General features: G+C 39.4%; 1 long non-coding RNA gene across 2 annotated transcripts in view; it reads left to right on the top strand.

Annotated features, from left to right (window-relative positions):
* The first annotated feature begins 1,320 nt into the window (after nt 1–1,320).
* Nucleotides 1,321–26,343, top strand: part of LOC143656207 (uncharacterized) — a 370,650-nt gene continuing 345,627 nt past the window's right edge. Inside the window, exon 1 of one of the 2 annotated variants that reach the window (XR_013162430.1) lies at nt 1,321–1,430. This is a non-coding gene — a long non-coding RNA (uncharacterized LOC143656207). Of the gene's footprint in view, nt 1,538–26,343 lie in introns of both variants that reach the window. The other variant, XR_013162431.1, reaches the window with a different exon arrangement.

Below are 26,343 nucleotides of genomic sequence, written 5' to 3'. Positions count from 1 at the left end.
CAGTAGTTTTCTAGGGAATTTATATATATCAGCTATCTTACATTATACCCTGCTTCTTCACTTAAAATTTTGAGTGTTTTCTCAGCTTGTAATGACTTTTAATAAATATGATTGTAATAGTTGCATAATAATGTGCCACAGAACAAATACGTTAAATTATACCTAACAATTCTCATGTTTTAAAATACTCCAATTTTCTATTTTCAGTTATTATAAATGACCCAGTGATGTGCTCAGCAGAAGTGGTAATGCTAAATACCAATTATCTGGTCTGGGACATTGAAAAATAGGTTGTAGATATCCAAAGATTATCTATGACAAATGTTTTCCCTACTTCAATCCCTTCTGTCTACTCAGCTTCATAAGTCATTTCACCCTCATTTTCAGAATCTGCCAGTGAATTTCAGTCGTTTGCAATCTACGATCCCAACTCTGTTTCCTGCATTTCTGGGCTCTTTAGACTAGGCCTGACTGAAATTAATTCTCATTTTCTACTGTTGCCTTCCCTCTAAATATGTCTACTGTCCTTTTGCTGTCTTATTCCCTTTCTCTGTTTGATTCTCATTAAGACCCTCTGCCCCTCAGTCCCTCCCTTTTTTCCGTATCTGTCAGTTCCCTCTTAGCCTCACTTTCTTCCTCTCTGTTTTAGACTTCATCAGAGCTGATTTTCTGTGATGTTAAAGCTTAAGTTGTGTGGTCTCTCACTTCCCCAGTCCCCTTCGAAGGTGCTATACCTGATTTTGTATTTGTAACTCTGAATTCTTATCCTTAAAGAAGCCAGCAAAACCTGAATCTGCTCGCGAAACCCCTGATGGGAACCGTCACTGAAGGTTCCCCATCTCCTGGAAATATTATTTTCTTTTCTGTATCCCAAATCTGTTCTAGATTTTATTATATTGAGATAAAATTGATTGTGTAATCACAAATTCCTTGAGGGAAGGGACTCTGTCATTTATTTGCCAAAAATAAGTGCATCTTTGCTAAATGCCTTGCTAATCCGATATTTTGCACCAAACTTCTGCTTTCCTGCAATAATAATTGTTATTATCATTATAATTACAATGATGCTGCTGATGGCTACAAGCGTTTATAGAGAGAATGCTAGGTGTGGTATTTTCCAAGATTGACCGCAGTGATATTTCTGGTGTGACAGGCTCTTCTAGATCCTGGGCGCTCTCCATGGAGAAGTCAAGTCAACTTCCCCTCCCTATGAGCAGTAAGGGCTCCAATCCGTAGAATATGGAGGAAGTGATGCTGTGTGACTTCTGAGGCCAGGTCATAAACGGGATACTGCTCCTCACTCTTGGAATGTTTGTCTCAGAGCCCAGTCACCATGATGTGAGGAAGCTTGAACCACACACAGAGGCCCCATGTAGGTGCCCTAGTCAACAGCTACAGTTAAGGTCCCAGCCAACAACCAACATCAATCTGTGAGTAAATGAGCCTTCAGATGATTCCAGCACCACCACCCCCCGCCCCCAGCTTCAAAGCTGCCCCTGCTGATGCTGAGTGAAGCAGAAACAAGCTGTCCCGGCTGGTGAGCAACATAAATGCTGTTTGAAACCACTAAGTTCTGCAAAAGATAATCAGAACACTTGGTGCCAGGCAATGTGCTAAAAGCTTTACATACATTACCTTACTTAGGAAACAGAGACCCAGAAAGGATAAACGACTTGTCCAAGCTCACCTTCTCACCATCTAGCCAATTCTGCCATCTTTCAAGCTCTATCTCTTCTACTAGGCCATTCAGCTTATGCGAATACCCACCGATCCTCCTTTCTTTAAACTCCAATAGCCATTTGCTTTAGCCAACTGTATTCTTGACACCTCTCTCTGTCCCTCACAGCAGCCTGGCAAGATAGATGCATCACATTCCTCACTTTACAGATGAGGAAACAAATACACAAAAATGTTAAAAATTTGCTTAAGGAAATAGCAAGTGGCAGACGTCTGTCTTCTCAGATCTCACTTGTTATATTTAAACTATTCTTTAATTGCCTTTCCAAGGTCACTTATTTTGACATTTAATGCCACATTGCCTTGTTTTACATCTTAATCACTCTTATTTTCTGCCCTGGCTTATGTGCCCCTAGACAACAGGGCAATGCCATACATTTCTTTGGGATCCTTCTTAGCATTCTACACAATACTAGGCACATAAGAGGCACTCAAGGATTGATTAAATGTGAAAAACTCAATTGCAGCACCCATAAAAGATATTTTTAGAGCTACATGAAGGAAAAAGAAAAATAGAAACACAGAAGTTAAACCTTGCAACTAAATCAGTAAGGGCTTTAGGCAAGTCTTAGTGATTTCCTTTATTCTACCTAAAAATATCTTTTCAACTCCTTTTTAAATGTTTAAATCTATCACAAGCATAAATACTTGGATATATCTTTTAAAGTAGCCTATTTTTCAAACCAGACTTTCACATCAGCCCTGTGTTTTTTGGTTGTTTTTTTTTTTTTTCACAGCTAGATCTTTGTTTTGTTTTTGTTTGTTTTTTTATTTGAACGAAGGACTCATATTGATTTCACTTATTGTTGCAGCTTCATATTAAAACAATCAATATGAATGCGAGACAGTCTGGAACATTAAACAATACCTTGTTAGTTATTTTTTCCTCTGCTTTATTAAATTTGGAGGGGCAGGGGACAGGAAGGATGGGTTAGGAATGGGAAGTGTCTTGGTGATTTTCTTTCCCATGCTTTCCTGGTGCCGCAGTTCAGGCTGAGTCGTTTCAAATGCAATATCCCAGCTGTGACTGTTCCTTCTACCCAAAGTCCCCTTTTTCTAAAGTGTCGTCTATATTTTGAAAGATCCTCTTCGAAGTCATTGAGAAATTTGGAGGGAAAGAATGGCATTTTAGGGGCCCCATCCAGACAATAATAAGATAGGGCCTTTATTTAATTCACCAGTACCCGTTTACTGAGCCTCTACTATGAGCTAGGCAGGAGGCTAGTGAGATGGGAGACAGTATCACTGGCCTCACAGGGCTTGCAGCCCCTGTCTACCATTTCAAAGCAATTTTCTCCCCGAAAGATGGGGGGCTGGAAAGAGCTGTCAAAATGTAATCTCATCTGACATGACTGTTCTCATAGCAACACTACCTTAAAGTTTTGCCGAATACAGGTCTCAAAGCATCTCAGATTAATAACTAGTTTCTCAATATAAACTACTTAATGTGGAAGATCCTTAGTATCTGCATGTCCCATAAGCTTAACATTAATCTGGAGGCATATTTTAGGCAACCGGCATAAAAATAAAAATAAACTGGGGGAATTAAAAACTATCAGTATAGATCCATAAGAGCTGAGACACCTCATAGATGAGGAAGTAGAGGCCCATGGCAATGAATCACATAATTCCATCAGGATCCATGGATCATTTAAATACATTCATTTATTCAAAAAAAAGTTTTTAAATGTGAATGATTTCCTTGGTAGATACAGCACAGTGTGAATACACAGCAAATAAGATACGAGGAGCTTAAGTTAGAAACCACACTAAGGCGTAAGGAAGAAAATCACAATATCTCATTATTCTACTGTTTCCTGAGTACGGTATTAACATGAAATAAAACTTTTGGGGCCATTTAAAGTTCTTAGACTTTAATTTACCTTTGACAATAATATCACTATTCCTGTTTCCTTTTGATTTGCTTTTGCTAAATTGATTTTTCATAGTCCTCTAACTCTACTCTTTTAAAAACACAGATCCTAATCTCTAGTTTTTCATCTTCTAACATGTAAATTAATCTCATTCACATTTACTTCTACTAGTTATGCTTGGTCTTCTTTTACTCTGTTTTAACTTCTTTGTTTTCTGTGCTTTATTTCACTGAAAAGTGGACTTTGGTTTCTTTCCTGTTTTTCTAATTTAAGTAATTTTGATTATTTTAAGTGTTTTCTTTCTATTAGTGGTCACTTTTACATTACTTCAGGATATATTGAGCCATTATTTTTTTCCTCTAATTAACAATATGAATAATGAGATAGTGAAAATACAAGGGATGCTATTTAATACAAACTTGAGAGGATGGAAAAGAGTCCCTGGTCTTTCTAAAATAATCCTGAAATTTCATTTTCACCACTCGTTCTAAACAGGGAGTGATTTGAGATGCCTGGAGACATTTGGCAAAGTCTAGAGTCAGTTTTGGTTGCCACAACTGAAGGGTGTTACTGGCATTTCATGGGTAGAGGCCAGGTTTGCTGCTAAACTTCATATACAGCACAGGACGGTCCCCTTCCACACATGCACACAAAGAATTATCCAGACCAAAACATCAGTATTCTGAGGTTAAAAAAAAAACAACAACCCTGGTTTATACTTTTGCTTGGTTTCACTAAGTAAATTTTACCACCTCAAATAATTTTTCTGTAATTTCAAAATTGAAAACAAACAAAAAGGAAATACATGTATATATCACTCCTCTCCTTGTAGCATAAGAGATATCTCCTATTTGTTTATTTGATTATTTTTGCTCTGGTCCCTCTCAGGTGTGCTGTGCTGGTGTTCAAGCTGTGCATTATTCAGGGGTGCCGTATATGAGGGACACTATTCTCATCATGGATCTATGTCAACTTAAATGAAGGAGCATATGGCATTGGGAGATTCCTGGCCTCTCTCCTGAGTTCCATAAGTTCCCTCATAGACCACTTCCGCATTCCTCCCCTGCCCTCCTAGGGCTCTTAACCTCACCTGGGGGCAAAGAGCAGACTTTCCCTAACATTGAAGGTGTGTGTGTGTGTGTGTGTGTGTGTGTGCGTGCACAGCCAAGGTTGCTGCCTGCAGGGCTCTGGGAATCTCCCTCAGGCAGAGCTGTTCAGCCTGTGGTATAATACACTAACTTAATTGTTTTTCACTCAAGGAAGGAGTAAATGTAATTGTAAGTTTACAGCCAGATTGCTATTAAATTATTATTTTCATTTAATATATTCTTTCAATAATTATTAGCAATGATTATTTTCTTAACTGTGTTTTTACTGCAGTAATTCTCAACTGTAGCTATACATTAGAATCGCCTGGGGAACGATTTAAAAATACTTTTGGGGGGTCCTTTGTAGACCAATTAAATTAGTATTTTCTGGGTAACAGCAGGGCATTGATACTCTTCTTAGACGTTTCCCAGAGATTCAAGTCTGCAGCCAGCCTTGAGAACCATTGTTTTGGCGGTTGCATTGCCTACTACAATTATTTTGTACCAAATCTCCCCCATTATTGACTTCTCATTTTTTATTCTTCTCTTGGGGATACTCTTCTGATACTGTACATGAAGGTAATGCCATTGATTGCCATTGCATATGAATGACAGTTTGGCTGGTTATCAAGTTCAGGTTATTTATCTATCTATCATCTATCTACCCATCCATCTATCAATCTATCATCAATCCATCACTATCATCAATCCATCACTATCTATAGTTAAAATTGTGTAGACATTGCTCCTTTGGCCTTTTTGTATTTGGATATTAGCCTGATTTTTCTTCTGCCTGGATTCTTCTTTGATATGTTCTTTATCTTTGAATTTCAACATTTTACAAGGCTATGTCTCTGTGTTGGTCTCTTTCAATTTGTTCTGTTTAAAAATCATGTTTAAAAATATGTGAATAATGAGATAGTGAAAATACAGAGGATACTGTTTAATGCAAACTTGAGAGGATGGAAAAGAGTCCCTGGTCTTTCTAAAAGAATCCTGAAATTTCATTTTCACCGTTCGTTCTAAACCCTATGGTGTTGAAGCACAAGTTTTTTTCAACTCAAGAAAATTTTCTTCTACTGTTTTTTATATTTTTCCTCCTCCTCCTATGATTGCGTGCTCATATTCTTCTGGTATAACTGTTCCGTATATAGTGCAGGGGGTTCCAAACTTGTTTATGCATTAGATTCATGGGGAGCTTTTAAAATTTCCAAAGCCTAGGTCACATCCCAGTCCAATGAAATCATAACCTCTGGAGTCATGACAGAGGCATCAGGAGTTTTTAAAGCTTCCTAGATGATTACAATGTGAGACAAGTTTGAGAAGTGCAAATGCATTGGGTATCCTGGATTTGTTTTCCATGCCTCCTTTTACAGTTCCTCATTTTCAGACGTGCTCCCCTGAGCAACCAATGTAAAGTTCAAAGACATTCGAACAACCTGTTGTGTCCTGAATTTCCCTTCCATTTGTTCCCCAGATTGAGTAGGTTTATAGTTACCTTCCTATATTTTCTTTGGCACTGCCCATATCCCAAACTATCTTATTGCTTCTGTTGTTTTTTGCTTCTTTCCATTGTTTCTATTAATGACTTCCTCAATGGCCTGTTCCATTTCTCTACTGTGTTAGGGTTCTCTAGAGAAACAGAACCAACACGAGAGATATGTAAATACGAGATTTATAAAGATTTTTCACACAACCATTGGAATGGAAAGGTCCAGAATCCATAGGGCAGGCTGTGAAGCTGGAGGCTCTGATGAAGGGTGTGGATGACCCACAGGTGAGGCTTGCTGGCTGAAAAGGCAGTGAAAGTGTCTCTCTCCCACTTAAAAGCCTTCAACTGATTGGATTATCTCATGTGGGGGCACCTTAGTTGATGACAGATGTAATCAGCCACAGCTGAAATCAACTGACTGATGACTTAATACACTAGTCTTCGAGCCATGAAATATCCTTGCAGCAGCTGTCAGGCCAGTGCTTACCTGACCAGACAACTGGGCATAATAATTTGGCCAAGTTGACACCAGAAACTAATCATCACAGTCCACTCTTTGTCAACTTGGCAGCTGTACACATCACCTTGAAACACACTTAATTTCCAAATAGAACACAATAACCGTCATTTGTTTCACCTAACAATATGAACTGTCCTGTGTACAACTGAAAATGCACCACATCTCCCCAGATTAGGGTACACATCCTTAGGTTCATATCCTATGACTTAAATACTATATAACATGAACAATACAACTTATATCATTTGATAAGTGGAAAACAAGATACTTGCTTATATGCAAGTACAAACATACTCATAGGGAGGAAATATTCACACAATTACAGTCCGTGTTTCTCTAAGTGGTCATGTGGTCATAGTTCATATTTATCACTACCTCCTTCTTCTACCAATTCCATGTTCCCTTTACCCTCAACAAGCACTTCAGCTGGCTGTGGCTCTATGGAAGTGGTGGGGGAAGGTGACCCAAACCTTCATTTCAGAAGTTTCTGGGTCGTTGGTAGTCCTGCCTAGATTGCATTGTTGCAGTTTTCTATTGACTTTAATTACAGGACATGGTGTACTAAGAGATGCCCTAGGGGATCGCCTGTATTCCAGGAAACCTCTTCTTTACCTCCATTGTATAGCTGCAGTCCTATTTCCTCTTGATAGTCAGGATCAATCACCCCAGACAGAACAGTAATATCCTTTTGTACCTGTTGATTCAGTGGTATGAGAAACCCAAAGTGGCCAGGTAGCAGTCTTAACTTATAGTTCAATGGAATCATTGTTGTGTCTCCTGGAAGGAGCACTCCTCGTCTTGGAACTAAGATCTGTAGACCAGCAGAGCTTAAGGTTTCAGGGACAGGAAGCAGAAAATTTCCTAGTGCATCACTAGGGGTGATAGTGAGTGATGCCACTCCCATTTCCATCACTTGACTCCTGAACCCATGCATCCTGACTATGGGAGAAACAGCACCATAGAGTGGACACTGATTCAGAGAATACACAGCCACCTGGAGAACATTGCCTCAGCCCTGCAAGGTATTGCCACCTTGTTGGCACTGTAATTCGATCTTCAAAAGGCCATTCCACTGTCCTATCAAACCAGCTGCCTTGCATGATGGGGAGCATTGTAAAACCATAAATTCCATGAGGATGTACCCATTCCCACACTTCGTTTGCTATGAAGTGGGTTCCATGATCAAAAGCAATGCTGTGTGGAATACTATGATGGTGGATAAGGCATTCTGTAAATCCCCATATGCTAGTTTTTGCAGAAGCATTGCATGCAGGAAATTCAAGCCCATATCCAGAGTATGTATCTATTCCAGTTAGACCAAATTGCTGCCCATTCCATGATGGAAGTGGTCCAATGTAATCAGGTAGTCACCAGATAGCAGCTAATCACCTTAGGGAACGGTGCCATATCAGGGACTGAGTGTGGGTCTCTGCTGCGGGCAGATTGGGCACTCAGCAGTGGCCATAGCCAGGTTGGCCTTGGTGAGTGGAAGTCCATGTTGCTGAGCCCATGTATAACCTTCATCCCTACCACCATGCCCACTTTGTTCATGAGCCCATTGGGCAACAGCAGAAGTGGCTGAGGAAAGAGGATGACTAGTGTCCACAGGATAGGTCATCTTATCCACTTAATTATTAAAATGTTCCTCTGCTGAAGTTAGCCTCTGGTGAGCATTCACATGGGACATAGATGTCTTCAGGTTCTTTGCCTGCTCAGAAAGGTCTAGCCATATACCTCTTCCCCAGACCTATGTGTCACCAGTTTTCCAATTATGTTCCTTCCAAGTCCTTGACTATCCAACCAAACCATTAGCAACAGTCCATGAGTCAGTATACAAACACACCTCTGGCCAGTTCTCCTTCCAAGCAAAATGAACAACTAGGTGCACTGCTTGAAGTTCTGTCCACTGGGAGGATTTCCCCTCACCATTGTCCTTTAAGGACATCCCAGAATGGGGTTGTCGTGCTGCAGCTGTCTACTTCTGGGTGGTCCCTGCCTAGTGTGCAGAACCATCTGTAAACCAGGGCCGAGTTTTCTCTTCCTCAGTCAACTGACTGTTAGCACCTCCCCCAGAAGCCATAGCTCTGTTCTGGGAAAGAAAAGGTAATGTGGCAGGACTGGGAGCCATTGACATTTGGACCACTTCTTCATATAACTTACTTGTGCCTTCAGGACCTGCTTGAGTCCTATCTCTAATATTCCATTTCCATTTTATGATGGAGCGCTGCTGTGCATGCCCAACTTTATGGCTTGTTGGATTAGACAACACCCAGCTTCTGACAGGCAACTCAGGTCTCAGGGTAACTTGGTGGCCCATAGTTAAATGTTCAGTCTCTACTAAGGCCCAATAGCAGGCTAAAAGCTGTTTCTCAAAAGGAGATTAGTTATCTACAGCAGATGATAAGGCTTTGCTCCTTTAGGGGTCAGCCAAAGGCTCCAGACAGCATCCCTATTTACTGCTGACCTTCAAGTACCATTGGATCTACTGGATCATATGGCCCAAGTGGCACAGCAGCTTGCACAGCAGCCTGGACCTGTTGCAGAGCCTCCTCTTGTTCTGATCCCTACTCTAAACTAGCAGCTTCTCTGGTTACTCAGCAAATGGTCTGAAGTAGTACACCCAAATGAGGAATATGTTATCTCCAAAATCCAAAGAGGCCAACTAGGTATTGTACCTCTTTTTTTGGTCATAGGAAGGGGCAGACGCAACAGCTTATCCTTCACCTTAGAAGGGATAACTAAACATGCCCCACACCACTGGACACCTAGAAATTTCACTGAGGTGGATGGCCCCTGTATTTTTGTTGGATTTATACCCCATCTCCTGATCCACAAATGCCTTACCAATAAGTCTAGAGTAGTTGCTACTTCTTGCTCACTAGGTCCAATCAGCATGATATCATCAATATAATGGACCAGTGTGATGTCTTGTGGGAGAGAGAAATGATCAAGATACCGGTAGACAAAATTGTGACATGGGGCTAGACAGTTGATAAACCCCTGAGGCATGACAGTGAAGGTATACTTGCTGGCCTTGCCAGCTGAATGCCAGCTATTGAGAAAAAAGCATTTGCCAGATCAATAGCTGCGTACCAGGTACCAGGTAATGTGTTGATTTGCTCAAGCAATGATACTACATCTGGAACAGCAGCTGCAATTGGAGTCACCACCTAGTTAAGTTTACAATAATCCACTGTCATCCTCCAAGTCCCATCTGTTTTCTGCACAGGCCACATAGGAGGGTTGAACGGGGATGTGGTGGGAATCACCAACCCTATATCCCCTAATCTCTGCAGTACCTACAGGAATATGGTATTGCTTCTGATTCAGTATTTTGCTAGGTAGGGACAGTTCTAGTGGCTTTCACTTGACCTTCTCTTCCATAATTGCCCTCATTCCACAAGTCAGAGAACCAGTGTGGGGATTCTGCCAGTTGTTGAGTATGTTGATTCCAATTATGCATTCTGGAACTGGGGAAATGACCATAGAATGGGTCTCGGGACCCACTAGACCCACTGTGAGATAGACCTGAGCAAAAAATTCATTGATGACCTGATCTCCATAAGTCCCTACTATGACTGGTGAACCAGAGTGATGTTTTGGGTATCCTGGAATTAATGTCACTTCTGAGCCAGTGTCTAATAATCCCCCAAATATCTGATGATTTCCTTTTCCCCACTGCACAGTCACCCTGGTAAAAGGTCGTAGGTCTCTTTGGGGAAGGCTGGGAAGAAGGTTAACATTGTAAATTTTGGGCAATGTAAAAGGGTCCTTCTCCAAGGATACCCAGCCCTCCTTTCATTTGAGGGGCTCTGGGTCTGTAAACCATCTCAAGTCTGGGAATTGATTAAGGGGCCCTGACTTTCTGTTTTTGTAAGTCTAACTTGAATTACAAGTCTGTTCACTGGATCTAAAATTTGTCTACTTTTACACCCCAAACAGAATTTAGAATGCACATCTATTTTAGTTCTAGGGACCCCATGATCTACTAGCCAATGCCACAAGTCTCTGGAGTCATGCTATTTTGATGCTGCTTTGAGTCTGCTGTCCATTATGGTGGCCACACCCACCTTTTCTATGGTGATTAACTGTGGCCACATGGCTTCTGCCAACTCCGAATCCAATCATCCCCATTGTATTTAAGGATTCCAGCTCAGTGACAGCAGTCTCACAGTCAAATCTGACCTCCAGAGAAGGGCAACTACAGAGTTCTTCAGGGATGTTGGAGCTATTCTCACGAATTTATTTTTCAAGGTTCTGATTAAAGATGTGTCCTCTGGACATTCCTGAGATGTGTGAGCAGGTCTTGCATGATAAATCCACCCTAACATTCCCATCTCTCTATGCCTCTGGATCCCCTCATCTACATTATACAAAGCTAGTTCTGGCGTTTCAACCCCAGGTAATGTTGGCTACCTTTTGATCCATATTTCAGCCAACCATCCAAACAAATAATTAGTGCCCTTTCTAATCCCTCAAACTACAACATTGAATGCAAAATGCTTAGTGGGGCCATATCAATAAATTTAACTTGATCCAATCTTACATTCCTTCCACCATTATCCCACACACCTAATATCCATTCCCACACATATTCCCCTGATTTCTGTCTATATAGACTGCAAAACTCATGCAGTTCTTTTGGTGTATTGCAACCTCCTCATGGGTCGCACTTTGTACCTCACCTTTTGGGACTTTAGTCTAGTTATAGGTCTTGAAGAAAGAGGGGTGGTGGGGTGGGTCATGAAAAGAAATAGTCTTTCAAGTCAGTTACCTCAAGGCATTCCATTGCAGTTTCTTCTGATGAAACAGGATTAGTTCTCCAAACAGAGAAGTGAGGGCTATTTCCCCAGGGAATGTGGTTACAAGGTGATCAGGCACTGAAGGGTTAATCTCATCAGATGGAGGTTGGAAGGCATATTCCCCGGAGGAGACTGAACATTGGGGAAGCTATTTCTTCAAGTAGGCTGCAGGTCGGGAAGTTCTTTCCTCAGGGCAATCCATTACAGATCTCCACAGGAGAGCTCTGGCTGAAGAAGCTGTGAAAAAGTCTCTCTTCTTCCTTAAAGGCCTTCAACTGATTGGGTTATCTCATTGTGGAAGACAAGCCTTAGTTGATGACAGATGAAATCAGCCACAGATGCAGTCTACTGTCTGATGATTTAATACACCAGCCTTCCAGTTTATCAACCAGCCATGAAATATCCTTGCAGCAATGATCAGGCCAGGGCTTGCCTGACCAGACAACCGGGCATAATCATTTGGCCAAGTTGTCACCAGAACTTAACCATCAGATTTATCATGGCGCCATTACTTTCATTCTAGATTTCCTTTTGTCTGAGGAATAAGAAACTAAGATAACACAAGCACTGAGATTCATCTGGAGACTTTTGCAGTGTTTCCTGGCAAGTACTGTGTATGGCAAGTTACAACAAAGGTAAAGAGCATCAAATGTAATATACCTACCCAAGTACATTCCCAGAACATTTAGCCCCTGCTTTACTTGATAATGTTTCCATTTGCTTTGGATGTCGAAGAAGAGATGGAGCAGAAATGGCTGGAATTCGGGAAGGATACTACTGTAAAGGTTAAGGCATAAATTATGTACATATTTGTGCAAGGTTACTCATTCAGGCTAACCCTACAATGCCTTTTCTGCTCTCATGCTACCTGTGTGTATCATGAAGCTGACAGTGTTTTAAACCTCTTGCAAACTATATAGGTCTTTGTCTTTTGGGAGGCCAGGATTGCTGTGACATGGTAATACCATTTACCTCTTTGATTGCACTTTTTATTTTAGCAATGGCATTTTTCACTTCTATGCAGTTTTTCCCTTTTCTCTTTGTAACTCCTGATCTAGTTTCGTAAATACAGTAGTTTTTCAAAATATGTTGGGAACAGTGTTAAAAAGTTAATTTTTTTCCTTGCAGTGACTTTAACAGGAAGACGTTGGCTCTGATTTCTCAGTGTGTTCCTTGTTTTAGGAACTGCAGAAACACTGTCTGTTTCTAGTGATTTTTCTCCATATACATGTCTTTCCCAAAGGAGGTCTATGCTTTTCTAGTATTGGGGGCTGAGGTTAATCTTGTCAAATTCCACATGTGCTCTATTTCAAATCTCCTAAGCAAAGGAAAGAGTTCATTTTTCCTTTGCCAGTCTGGACTTGCAGCAGCCTCGGGGAATATGGAGAATGCCAGATTCAGCGGCAACTGTGTCAAGGGGCTGTGACTCTGAGATGAAAAATTAATATTTATGGTGGGCAGCAATGGTTTACATACCACTCCATCTCTTTGCCTAGGAAGCTCCACAGTACCAAAGGCAGGCCAGGGGTCACACAGTTTGGTGTACCTAGTTGGGTTGTCCGTTGACGTTTTTGTTATTGCAAAGGCAATGCTAGGAGTCACAGGTCCTTATGACAGCGTCTCAATCTGCCCTCATTCCTCCAAGTTAGTGGACATCTTCATCTTATTTTCTAGGTGAGCTGTTTCTTCATATTGTGGAGGTATAAGAATAAATCAGAGGTCTCCAAACTTTCTATGTAAAGGACCAGATAGTAAATATTTCAGGCTTTGCAGAAGATACGGTCTTTGTCAAAACTACACAACTTAGCTTCTTTAGTGAGAAAACAGCCATAAACAATACATAAATGAATGGGCATGGTTATGTGCCAATAAAATTCATTTGCAAGAACAGGACATAATTTGCTGACTCCTGATATAGATGATCTGCTTTCCATGCTGCCTATCTGAATTCTATCAATCAGAAAGTCTTCACAGTTCCTGGATGTCCGCTTTTCACATTTTATAAGTTGATACAGGATTTTCCTTATTTTTATATTCTATCTGTCATTTCAAAGGTGGTAATAGAAGCAAGTCAAACACATGTCCTCAAATTGCCATCTTTCCAGGAATTCCCAGTGCCTGAGTTTTTAAAAATGTTTCAATATCACATTCCATAATAAAAACCTTTAATGTTCTTTAACTCCACATTGATATCTGGACTCAAAACTGAATCCCAATATTTGAAGCTTGGTTTTTAATTTTCCTTTTAAGAATTATCTTCTCTATATATTTAGTAGCAAACAGCACTCTACTCCAGAGACAACTAGGTTTATATGAAATCTGCATTTCTTGAGCTGACTCCAGATTTTACTGCTCTGAAAAGATTTTCATGGCTAGAAAACAATAAAAGTTTTTTTTTTTCCAGTTTCTGTATTTTACAAAAGACCAGTACTTGCTTCCCATTTGAGAAACAGTGAAGACTCAAACATCTCCCTCCCAAGGCCATCTTTTAAACAAATTCTGAGCAGATGAAGGTAGAATTGCTCCCTGGTGAAAACTCAATCTGTAAATACACACTAGATGCATGCTGTGCATTCAACTCTGTTCTAGATACCATGGTATCTAGAAAGTCCTGATGTAAATTGTAGCTCATAGAATTAAAGGAGGGGATATTTTGTAATACTATCTCAAATACATCAGATTAATTCAATAATATACATTATCTCAGATTGATTGGTTCATTCATTTATTCAGCATCCATTTATTGAATGATTATTGCAGGCCACATCCTGTTCTGATATCTGGACACAGAATTAAAGCATGGGCCCTGCACTGATGTTTACAGTCTGTCAAGGGAGATAGACATACAAACCAATATTTGCAATAGAGAGTATGCTCTTTAATGGACCAGGTCATAAAGTTTGACTAGTGGACTCAATCCGGATGGGGGCAAGGGAAATCCAGGGCACGCTTTCCAGTAGTGTCTTGAGTTGAATTTTTGAAGATGACTAGAATTTTCCACTCAGATGGGGTGGAGGTGGCAAAATATACAAAGTCATGGAGCAATGAACTCACAGCGGGAGCTCAGAGAACTGTTCATGGGTAGATCTTCAGCATTTCCACATTTAGTTTTTGCATTTTTAAGTATCCTCGGCCAACACCAAAAGGTTATGGCATGGAGTAATTGGAAAATTTGCTAAGGCACGCTTTTGAATTACCAGTACTGAGAGATCTTATTTAATCATGGAATCTTCAGCACCTAGGACAGTGACTCCATATAGTAGACATGAAAAAACATTCTTTGAATCAGTGATCCTTTAGCTAGTAACTGAATGCCACTAGGCTGGCAGGTGGTTGTGTGATTTATTTTATTTTAAAAAATTCTTCCAACAAATATTCCCTCTTCTTTTGCTCTCCTATAAACCTCTATTTACTTTCTATCTCTTTGAGTTTGCTATTTCTATTCCTCTCTTATAAGTGACACCATACAATATTTTCACTGAGCATAATATTTTCAAGCCTTTTCAATGTTGCAATATGAATCATAATTTCATTCTTTCTTATGATAAAATCATATTACATTGTGTGTATGTACCACATTTTGTTTATCTATTCATTTGTTGATGGACATTTGGGTTGTTTCCACCTTTTGGCTATAGTGAATAGTGCTGCTACAGGCAGTGGTGTGTGTCTGTTTGAATCCATGCTTTCAAGTTTATGAGTATATACCCATAAATGAAACTCAGGTCATATATTCTATATTAAACATTTTGAGTAACTGTTTTTCATGGTGGCTGAACCATTTTATGTTCCCATCAACAATGCACTAGAGTTCCAGTTTCTCCAAATCCACTCTAACACTTGTTATTTTTTTTGTTTTATTTTTAAATAAATAATAGCCATCCTTGTGGGTATGAAGTAATATGTCATCATGATTTCAATTTGCATTTACCTAATGACTAATGATGAGCGTCTTTTCATATGATTATTGGTGATTTGTAGGTCTTCTTTGGAGAATGTCTATTTAAGCCCTTTGCCATTTCTTAATTAGGTTGTTTTTTTGTCGTTGAGTTGTAGAAGTACTTTATATATTCTGAATATTAAGCCCTTGTCTGATATATGGTTTGCAACTATTTTCTCCCATTCTGTAGGCTGTCTTTTTCTGCTCCTTACATGGTTTTATTGACATTTATTCATACAGCATACAATCCATGCAGTGGTTCACAGTATCATCACATAATTGTTCATTCATCACCACGATCAATTTTAGAACATTTTCATTTTTAAGATGAAAGCCCACTTTCTTTTTTAAACACACCATATAATCCATACTAAGTGTGCAATCAATAGCATAATCACATAGTTATGCATTCAGCACCATAATTTATATGAGCACATTCCTATATCTTCCAAGAAGAAAAAAAAATCCCACATCCCTCCCACTATCTCCCTAGTATAGACATATAGCCTTGGTATAGTGTCTTTGTTATAATTAATGAAAGAATATTACAATGTTACTGTCAATTATAGATCTTAGTTGCATTAATTGCTTATTTATCATATACCATCCCATTATTATATATTTTGTAATAATGACATATATTTGTTCTATTTCATGTAGTAATGACATATATTTGCTCTAGTTCATGTAAGATCTTGCTTATATTTGTACAATTAACCACAATCATCATCCACTCTAAGATTCGCTGTTATACAGTCCCAGTTTTTGTCCTTTAGCTTTCTGTAGGTTGTCTTTTTACTTTGTTGATAATATCCTTTGCACAAAAGTTTTTATTTTGATGAAGTCACATTTTCTATTGTATCTTTTGTTGCTCATGCTTCTGGTGTCATATCTAAGAATCCATTTCTGAATCCCAAGTCATGAAGATTTTTCCTATCTTATCTTCTGAAAGCTGTAAAGTTTTAGCTCTTATATTTAGGTTTGTGATCCATTTTGGAGTTGAATTTTGTTTATGGTATAAGGTAGGGGTCTAACTTCATTCTTTTGTATGTGTATGTCCAGTTTGGCCAGCACCATTTATTGTAGAGATTATTCTTTCCCCATTGCCTGTACTCAGCACCTTTGTCAAAAATCAACTGGCCATAGATGTATGGGTCTAGTTCTTGATTTTCATTTCTGTTGTACTGGTCTATTGTCTATCTTTATGCAAGTTCCACACTGTTTTAATTACTGTAGATTTGTAGTGTAATTTGAAATCAGGAAATATGAGTCCTTCAATTTTGTTCTTTTTCAAATTTATTTTGGCTGTTTGGGGACCCTTGAAGTTCCCTATGAATTTTAGGATCAGTTTTTCTATTTCTGCTGGAGTTTTGAGGGAGATTGCATCAAATCTATAGATTGCTTTGTGTAATATTGACATCTTAGCAATATTAACGCTTCCAACTGATGAACATGGGATGTATTTCATTTCTTTCAGCAGTGTTTTATAATTCTCAATATGCATGTCTTTTATATCCTTTGTTAAATTTATTCCAAGATTTTTATTGGCAGCATGGTTTTTATGCTTTGTACTCAACCTAAAATCTCTTGTGAAATGATTATTTGGTACCATTATTCCTTTGTGATAGCATACTGGTAGATTGATGATAAAAGTAAATATAGGAGGCTAAGAGAGGATCTTTCTTTTTTTCACATGGGCGGGCACCGGGAATTGAACCTGGGTCTCCGGCATGGCAGGTGAGAATTCTGCCATTGAGCCACCATCACACCACCTGAGAGGCTCTTCATGTAGTCAGCTTCATCTCATTAAATTTTTCAAATGTGTTGAGTCTCCTCTGTTTCTCTTACCAGCCCCTTTCTGTGTACACACATCCAAACCACCAGCAAATCCTCTGTTTGTATCTCTCTTTAAAATATTTGCCAACTCCACCTCTACCACTGCAACCACAGCCCAAGCTACTATCATCCTGGATGACCATCATTCATCACTATGGGCACTTCTTCCCTAGTCCCTTCTGCCAGTGAACCCCACTGATCTTTTCTCCACAAGCGGTTAGAGTGGTCTTATAAAACATAGGTCAGCTCAGTCAGCCCTCTATTCAAAACCCTCTGATGGCTCCCCATTGTAAATGGCTCCCCATTCAAAGTCCTCACCATGGCTTACAAACCCCTGTATGGCTAGACCCCACTTCCCTCTTTGACTTCATTTCCCATCTGGACTCCAGCAACACTAGGCTCACTGCTGCTCCTCCTTGAACCCCCCAGGGACATTCCCTCCTCAGGTCTTTGAATTGTTCTTTTCCTCTGCGTTGGATGCCCCCTCACTTTCTCCAATTTCTGCTCTAATGTCATCTCATTGTAGAGGCTTTCCCTGATTCCCTGTATATGTTATATTTTCACCTGTTTACTTTTTAATGAACTATCTGTTCTTTACTATAATGTAAGTTTTTGAGGAGCAAAGATTTTTGCCTGTTTCACAATAATGATTCCTAACCAGAGACATGCAAAATTTATTTGTATTACAAAGTGCAATGTTGAGTTGGGGGGATGGCTGAGACCTACAAAGGGAATTAATTCACTCTCTGCTCCATGTGAAGGCAAGAAGGAAGTGGTCTGTAAAGCTGTTTCAGGAGGGGGTCATGCCTTGGAGGACATCACAGGATTTAGCTGAGACGTGGTTCCCCCTCAGAAGCTAGTTTTCAGGGATACGAGTGCTTTTTTACCTAATTTTTCCCCTATCAGTCTCGGATAAATAATAATAACTTAAGTACCTTTATTAAGTACATAACAACCACATAAAGCAGGTGATCCACTATGGTCTCCTTTTTACAGCTAAAGGAACTGAGGTACAGAGAGGTTAAGCCGCTTGTCTGAAGTCTCACGTTGAGTAACTGGCAGAGCTGAAATTCAAACTGTCAATCCCTCTCCTGCTCAACCTCTACGCTGCTTTGCCTGTGATGAACAAAAGACAAAGGACGTTTTCCCTGATGTCTGCCCCTGTCACATTGTCACACCAGAATCAGTCTCTTAGTTGTACTAAGTAATGCTTGTGGCACAATATTAAGGGATTTCTCCAAGTTTCTTTGCTGAAAATTTACTCCCCACTCTTTCAGAAGTGCTTGAAGCAGACTGTGAAATATGATAAAATGCATTCACTCACCATACAAATCAACCTTAAATGGGGCAGAAGGATTGAAGACCTCTCCCCAAGTGAATGATTTTGTAGATTATTGATTTAGGCAGGGGTTTATTTAAACATTAAAACCTTGAATGAAGTATCTTAGCCTGAAGAAAAATATGTCAAATACAGAACTTGTTATAGCTAGTTCTTCAGCCTCTGAGGATTGTGTGAACTGTCCAGATGTATTTATTTTTAAAAAATATTTTCTCAAGGAAAAAAAAGGATGGCTTGGGAAAGGGAGAGTGGGATTTGTCTCTAGAAATTAGAGTCTTTTCGAAAAGGAAACTTTTGAAAGGCTTTTTTTTAAGTCTTTTTTTCCAGAAGCATTCTCTGCCTTTTAGGCCAGTTCTAAAACATTAGGTATTGTCATTCAGAATCTGAAAATTGTAAAATGCCTACCCCTCCCTCTTTCACTATCTACGTCCCCTTCATTTTGCTGTATTACAGTTGGTTTATGTATTTGGTATTCCCACTAAAGGAATTGGTAGAGATGGGAATGTTAATTAACTAGAGCAATTCTTGTGCCAATTTAACTCAGGAAAATGTGCTAGTTCCTGTCTAACGTATCACCACTTAACAATAATGAGAATATTATTGCTATGTAGTTGTGTACAGTTTGCAGAATGCCGCACACATATTTCCTCTGATGACCACACTTCTGAATTTCTCTCCAATTGCCTTGCACATGTTACTCTTGTTTCTCTGAGTGTGCACGTTTTCTGAGAGCAGGGCCCTGACTGATGTAGAGGTTAACAAGGTAGCCTCTTGAGGGCAGGCCATGGTGGCTCAGCAGGCTGAGTGCTCACCTGCCATGTCAGAGATCCAGGTTCGATTCCCAGGGTCTGCCCATGCAAAAATAATAATAATAATTAATAAATAATAAGAAGGTAGGCTCTTGATTCCAACATTTGCCTTGGCTGTGTGAGTTGGGCAGGTTATGTCTGTGATCCTCAGTTTCCTTGTCTGTAAAATTGGAACAATATGGAACCTTGGAGAAATAGAAGAGCTAATAGTTATGAAATTGTCAGCCTGACTCTTTTTTTTTTTTTGCCTGCTTTGTGCTTATCAGAGATCTTCCTAGTCCTTTAGTAAATTATTGCATACATCTTTACATATGAACTGATTTGCTCTATAAACGGCATCACTTGAAGGAAATCCCTTTCAGAATCATCAGTATTTAATCTATTTCACAACAAATGGAATGAATGACAGAACTAGATAGGAGGAAAATACAAAAGGTTGATTTATCTTGTGGTGATTATGGTGATGCTCCAGTGAGCATATTTAAATTAAAGGTCCTTTGCATATTTTCTACCATCTTAATCTAGACTGGATGCTTGTTAAGAAAGTATCCAAAAGGTGGGCCATGGTGGCTCAGCAGGTAAGAATGCTTGCCTGCCAAGCCCGAGGACCTGGGTTTGATTCCCAGTGCCTGCCCATGTAAAAAAAAAAAGAAAGTATCCAAAACAAAGCAAAACAACTAAGTTAGAAAGAATGAATTGCCAAGTGTATATGTAATGATTTTTGCCATGTCAGGAGGCAGGATTCCCTTTTATATTTTCAGACTCCTAGAGATTTCAGTGAGTAGGGCTAGAAAAATGGAACCATTTGAACAAAATACAAGGCCATTCCACATATTTATTTCTACCCATGATAACTGGCCCCGTCAGTCCCTACCAGTCAGGCCTTTTTTTCCCTCATCTCACACCTGAAAGCTCTGATTGATGTCTGTTTTTCATTTCAGAGCTCTTTCTAGGGCATATTCCCAAAGTATGAATCCATCACTGCTAGACTTTTTCCACTCCAAAACAAGCCTTTAAAATTTATGTCAAAATTATATAAAAAATAAACAAGAAAATAAATAAAATGCTTTAATAGTTTAAAACAATAATGTTTTGGGGTCACAATAAAATTTGATGAAATCCAAATAAATTCTGTATCCTGGTTAGCAGTAATGTCCCAACATTAATTTCTTAGTTTTGACAAGTGTTCCATGTTACATAAAGATATTAATATTAGGGGAAACTGAGTAAAGGGTATGCAGGAACTCTGTGTACCATCTTCGCAGCTCTTCTCGTATCTACAATTATTCCAACAAAAAGTTTATTTGCATTCCTGGGACCTGCCCATGTAAACAACAATAACAAAAAAGTTTGTTTACACAATGAAATCTGCAATCATGAAATCCATCCCTCTTACTTTATATAGGAGGGAACTGAATTCTAGAGAAGGGACGTGACCCCAGACCTGGTTTCCTAAACCCTCAGTTTGGTGATGTATTTGAAAATGTATGTAGGAACATTTAGTCAAATATTAACCAAAGAACTATTTTACAAAAGAATACATGAATTAGGTTTTCCAATTTTGTTTTTCCCATATTCACATGGATATTGTTAAAATCCATCATTCAGGGCCTGAAAGGGTGGCTACCCTAGAAAAATCCAGTCTAAGGCTGAGAAGTGGAGTTTCTCACCTAATACCGTCTGCCCTAAATTCAGCCCAATGCTACAGTGCCATCGTATTTTGATGCAAATTCCTGGAACTGGGAGTCATATGGAATTAGAGGTCATGTCCTGAAGTACAGGTGGGGGGCTCAGTAGCCCAGACTTTTCAAAGGGAATGCCAGCACTTTGGTCCAAAGAAAGTATCCACATTTCAACCATAATGTCTGACATTTGTCTGCTTGCTCATTGCCTTTGGAACCCAGACAAGCAAAGAAGCCCATTTTTACCTTTGTTAAGATGGGACTTTGAAGTATTCTGTTGTATATTCTGGTCTCCTACACCTGGTCATTCCCCCTGCCTCGAGCTCTTGCTGTGCTCTCAGGACTTGGCACCCATTTACTCTCTCCTGGCTTTCAAATCTCCTGACTTTCCCACTAGTCTTTGGCTTTACCTTTTCCACCTGGCCTTGACAGCTTGCATCAGCCCTGTCCTGAAATGTTTATTGACTCTTGACTAGTAAATCACAATGGTCAGGATATGATAGTGTTATGAAACAAGTCCACCTTCCCAATGAGAATATAAGCTCCCTAAAAGTGACTATCCCTTTCTGTTTTCTTGAATCAAAATCTATCTGCATGCAAGGAAACATTGCCACAGATAGCCTGGAAGGTGAGTCTGCACTGATGGTCCTATCTCATAAATTTTCTCATCACCAGTCATTAGGCAGTCCCATCTTAGTCCTGATTGAGAGAAAAATGGATGACTTGGAGTATGACACTACTGTTTTTAAGCTGAACTCTGTGAAGGAATTTTCCTCTGTTTTCCCATCTATGAGAGGAGGTTATTGTATTACTCGTCTCCCGATTTTTCAATAACTACATCAAACAATAGCTCAAGCCATTTTCTCATATATATTGGGATTAAAATGTATACAACAGCAGAGCTGACGGTGACCTAGGCATCCTTCAGGTCTCCCACCTCCTCACCTTTTTACAAATGAAGGAGACCATGATGGCATTCATAGATTGTGAAAGTAATGGATTGAACCTCAGTCTCCAATTTAATCCAAGAATCTTCTAGGACAGCATCCTCTTGTAAATTGTGTTAATTCAACCCGAAATTTCTTAACTTCTTACCAAACTTCATATAGAGCGTGGTGGCCATTTTGTTTAAAAAAAATTGATTATGTGCAGATTAAAACACTAAAAGGAAATACACCAAGATGTTAAACAGTGGCTACATTCTGAGTAGTATGATTATGGGTATTTTTATTATTCTTTTTGCTGTTTTATTTTCCTTTTCCCTCCAATTAACACATTACTTCTACAGTTAGAAAAGTGAGTACATAATATACTGAAAGATTATTTTGAAAATACCTGCATTTACTAGTGATCAGTAACAAATGAAGTGGATGAGAGAGGGAAGCATTGGAGAGATCAAATAAGGGTTGTTTTGTTCATCCATTCATTAATAAATTCATTCATTCTTTCAACAGATATTTATTAAGTATCAAAGATACAGAAACCCCTGAATTAAGTCTTTATCAGATGTAAAAATAAGTCAGAAACAATACTTGACATCAAGTTACTTAGAGCTTAGCAGGGAAGATGCAAATGTACACAAAATGAATGATTTCAAAGTCTATTTGTTAAAGGCCATATGAAATCATATAAGGAGTTATGGTTTAAAGAAGATAAATATGATTTTAGATTTATTAGGAAAGACATATGAAGGAGGTGGCATTTGATTTGGGTCTAAAAATGAGTAGGAGTTTGACAAGCTAAGATGGCAAGGAAAGGGCGTTGCTCGCTCCACTAGTTTCCTTTTCATTCCCCATAAAAGAATATGATTGGTTGTGGAGATAGAACACCCAGTTCCACTGGGGTGAATGTCTGTGGAAAGAAAAGTAGAAATTATGAACTTCTTAGGGGGAGAAGTCCACCTTCCTCATTTTTGTATTCCCAGTGCATCCATCCAGGTATGTAGTATCTCCATCCAGGTATGTAGTGCTTAGTAAATGCTTATTAAATGGATAAATAAATTCCAGTAGAGTCATAAGCCAGTGAGGTCAGTAGTAGCATTGAATTTCTCCAAACCCATGGAATCACTGGGGAACTTATATGAGAGTTTTAATTGGTTATTCATTTGTTATCTTAATGATCTTATTCTCCTGTGTGTGAGAACCAACACTATATTACAGTACTCTCACTAATCTCTGAATCTTTTTTCATCACAGCATTGGGCAGTGGTTGCTTAATTGTAATCCACTACACTCAACTCTACTTTCTAAGGATAGAATCTGCATCTTGTCATAGTTGTTTCCCCAGTGTCTGGCATGTGGCCTGCCAGAGTTGGAACTACATAAATATTTTTGGAATGAATAGTTGGTGTCACATGGTGATGATAAATTGGCAGGCACCTGTCAATGGATGTGCCAACTTGGCAATAATTGATGAGTATGGGTTAGGGTGAGGGTTAGGGATCTTGTAATTGCCTGCCAGTTTTTGGGGTGATCTAATTTGGGCCAATGTTTTGAACGAATGGAATTAGGGCAGAAGAAAATATATAACTTGTTTCTTTGGGCACCAAGGGACAAACCAATGAATCAAACACAGTTAAATCCTATGACCCCAAGTAAAGACTACTCAGAATGTCCTAATGGGGTCCCAGTTGTTTGAGATCAATCCTTAAGAAGTTACAAAGTAAAGAATTTTAGGAAAGTTCATACGCAAGAAAAAAACATTAAGTGAAAAGTGCCTAAAACGGGGTTCCTTAATAATGCCCCTGCCCATTGCTGAAAATATGCACTAATAACCTGCCTGACTTCAGTTCTAATGACTCACAGATTCCATGTTACCCGCCTGTTAACAGAAATCAACTGTTGTTGCTCTCATTTAAAGCCCAATCCTCCTCTTTGTAGGCTGCACCTATTCCTTCCTGCTTTTTTAAGGAGTTAGCCCCAGAAATTCTCTTCCTTCTTTTGCACAATTCCCATAAACAAATGTGATTATTTCATGTCCCACTATTTTTCCATTCATTCTTTCTGCTCCAGCAGCACCCACTTCTTTACATTCCTTTAGGTTCCTTGAACATGCCAGAAATGCTTCCACCTTAGGTTCATTGAACCACCTGTTTCCTCTGCTTGGAGATATCTTCATATGGTATTTCTTACCTTCAGAGTTTTGCCCATATGCCACCTCTTCCCTCCCGCTACTGGCACTCCTGATTCGTCTCATCTGCTTGGTGCTAATCGACTTCCAGCATATAACTATACTTTGACCTATTGTCCATTATTTATTCTCTGTCTACTCCTACTACAACATAGGCTCCCTGAAGACAGGGATCTTCAAGGAGGTTTTTCACTAACCCATCCCAAATACCCAGAACAATGCCTACATATAGAAGACGCTCAATAAATACCATTTAGAAATCATTGAGGCCTCCCTTACTCTTACCCTGTAGACAAACATTCACCAAATCCAGTTATTTCTACCAGTCCCTTCTCTTAATAATCTCACTTTACTGTATGCCATACTGTATGCCCAGACCCTCATTATCTCTCACCTGAACCTCCTTACTGTCTTTCTGGACCAAACCTCTCTTGAGCACCGTCCCCCAGTTTATTTGCAAAGTGGGTTCTGACCATGCTAAGCTACATTAACTTTAGCAACACCCTGTTGCTCATATGATATGAAATGATAAAATTCCCACTCATGGTGTAGCCCCCAAGGGCTTCTAACATACCATTCCAATCTCACATTCCACCATTCCTCTCTCAGCTTTGCTTCCTGTCAGATGAGCCCACTCTCAGCCTCCCAACAACAGGTTATGGTTATCTTCCTCTCTGCCTTTGCACATGCTATTCTCTCCCACCTGGGAAGTCTTCTCTCCACTATCTTACCTGTTCTCCCAGGCCCTACCTATGTTCTGTGATCTGGGTCTCTGTTCCTTCCCAGAATAGGTATTAATGACACATTGGCCCTAATGTCTTCATACAGCTTGCTAACATACATAACAAGGAGCTCTGACCAAGAGATGTGTTTTAGAAGATATTCCAAAGAGTGGAGAATAATTGTTCTGTTCAGGGTGGGAGGAAATGAAAATACCTTGTATGCCATAAAGAGTTAATTTGATCTCCTCCTCAAAGCAATCCCTGATCCCTTTGGCCTGCAATATTCTACCCTCTAACTTCTCACAGCATACCACACATGTTCATTATGTACTGTCTTGTAACAATTTGTTCTCTGGAAAAATGTAATCATGTGTTGACATTTTATATCTCATATTTATTTTCACTTTTTTGCCCTTTGTAAGGGAAGGGATCATGTCCTACACTTTTAGGGATCTCTCAGGGGCTACATATCAGAGTTCCTTGTACAAAGCAGGTGCTCATTAAATATTTGCATAGGCAAAAAGGAAGTATCATTGCCATGTGACCATCACATTGGATTTTGTTGGGAGGAGGAACTGCCTCTTTTTTAGTGGGACTCCTGTGGCCATTGGAAACTTCAGGCCTGAATCCCAAGGGTCTCATTTTACAATTTAACTTTGAATTGGGATTAAGTGGCTAGTCCAGCTCCATCTCATTCCAGTTTGGTGTTCATGCTGGTGATTGGCAATGATCCAAGGAATGAATCTTTCAAGTACAAGACCCCCCTTCCTTTGTGCTAGCCAAGGGCTTAGCCCTGGGCCCTTTTCTCGAACCTCTACCAAAATATACACTGCAACTTTTAAGAGGTAGGAATAGGGAAGGGAAGTGAGGGTGAGTGGGATAGAAAGTGGCAAAAATCCCATTGACACAAGTTCAAATCTCAGTATTACCTCTTCTTAGCTGTTAATTCCAGGTAAATTGCTTAACTTCTCTGAGCTTTGATTTCTCATTTAAAAGCTGGGGATAAGAATTCCTAGCTCGTAGTGCATTCATGGGAATTAAAGCATCAAATACAGTAACCGGCCTAAAGAAGTTATCTAGTACATAAATGGCAAGTGGGATGGTCTGCTTTCAAGTTTTCAAGACTTGGCCACAGTCATAATGACATTTATTCCTCATGATAATCCTGTGACTCAGGTAGGGCACATTTACAGTACCCCTTTTACAGATTAATAAAATGGTCTGGAAAAGTTAGCTGGCTGCCTTAGTATCACTCAGAAATGTAGTGAATGAATGAATGAGGTTGAAAATCCAAATCTGTTTTGATATCATCCTTGATATAAATTTTGGTGGATAAAGCAATGTTTTTAAAGTACTTACAGACTGAGTGGTAA

This window comes from Tamandua tetradactyla, chromosome 14 (genome assembly GCF_023851605.1).
Source record: "Tamandua tetradactyla isolate mTamTet1 chromosome 14, mTamTet1.pri, whole genome shotgun sequence".
In the NCBI taxonomy this organism is placed as follows: domain Eukaryota; kingdom Metazoa; phylum Chordata; class Mammalia; order Pilosa; family Myrmecophagidae; genus Tamandua; species Tamandua tetradactyla.
This window is presented reverse-complemented; position numbering and strand designations above follow the sequence as displayed.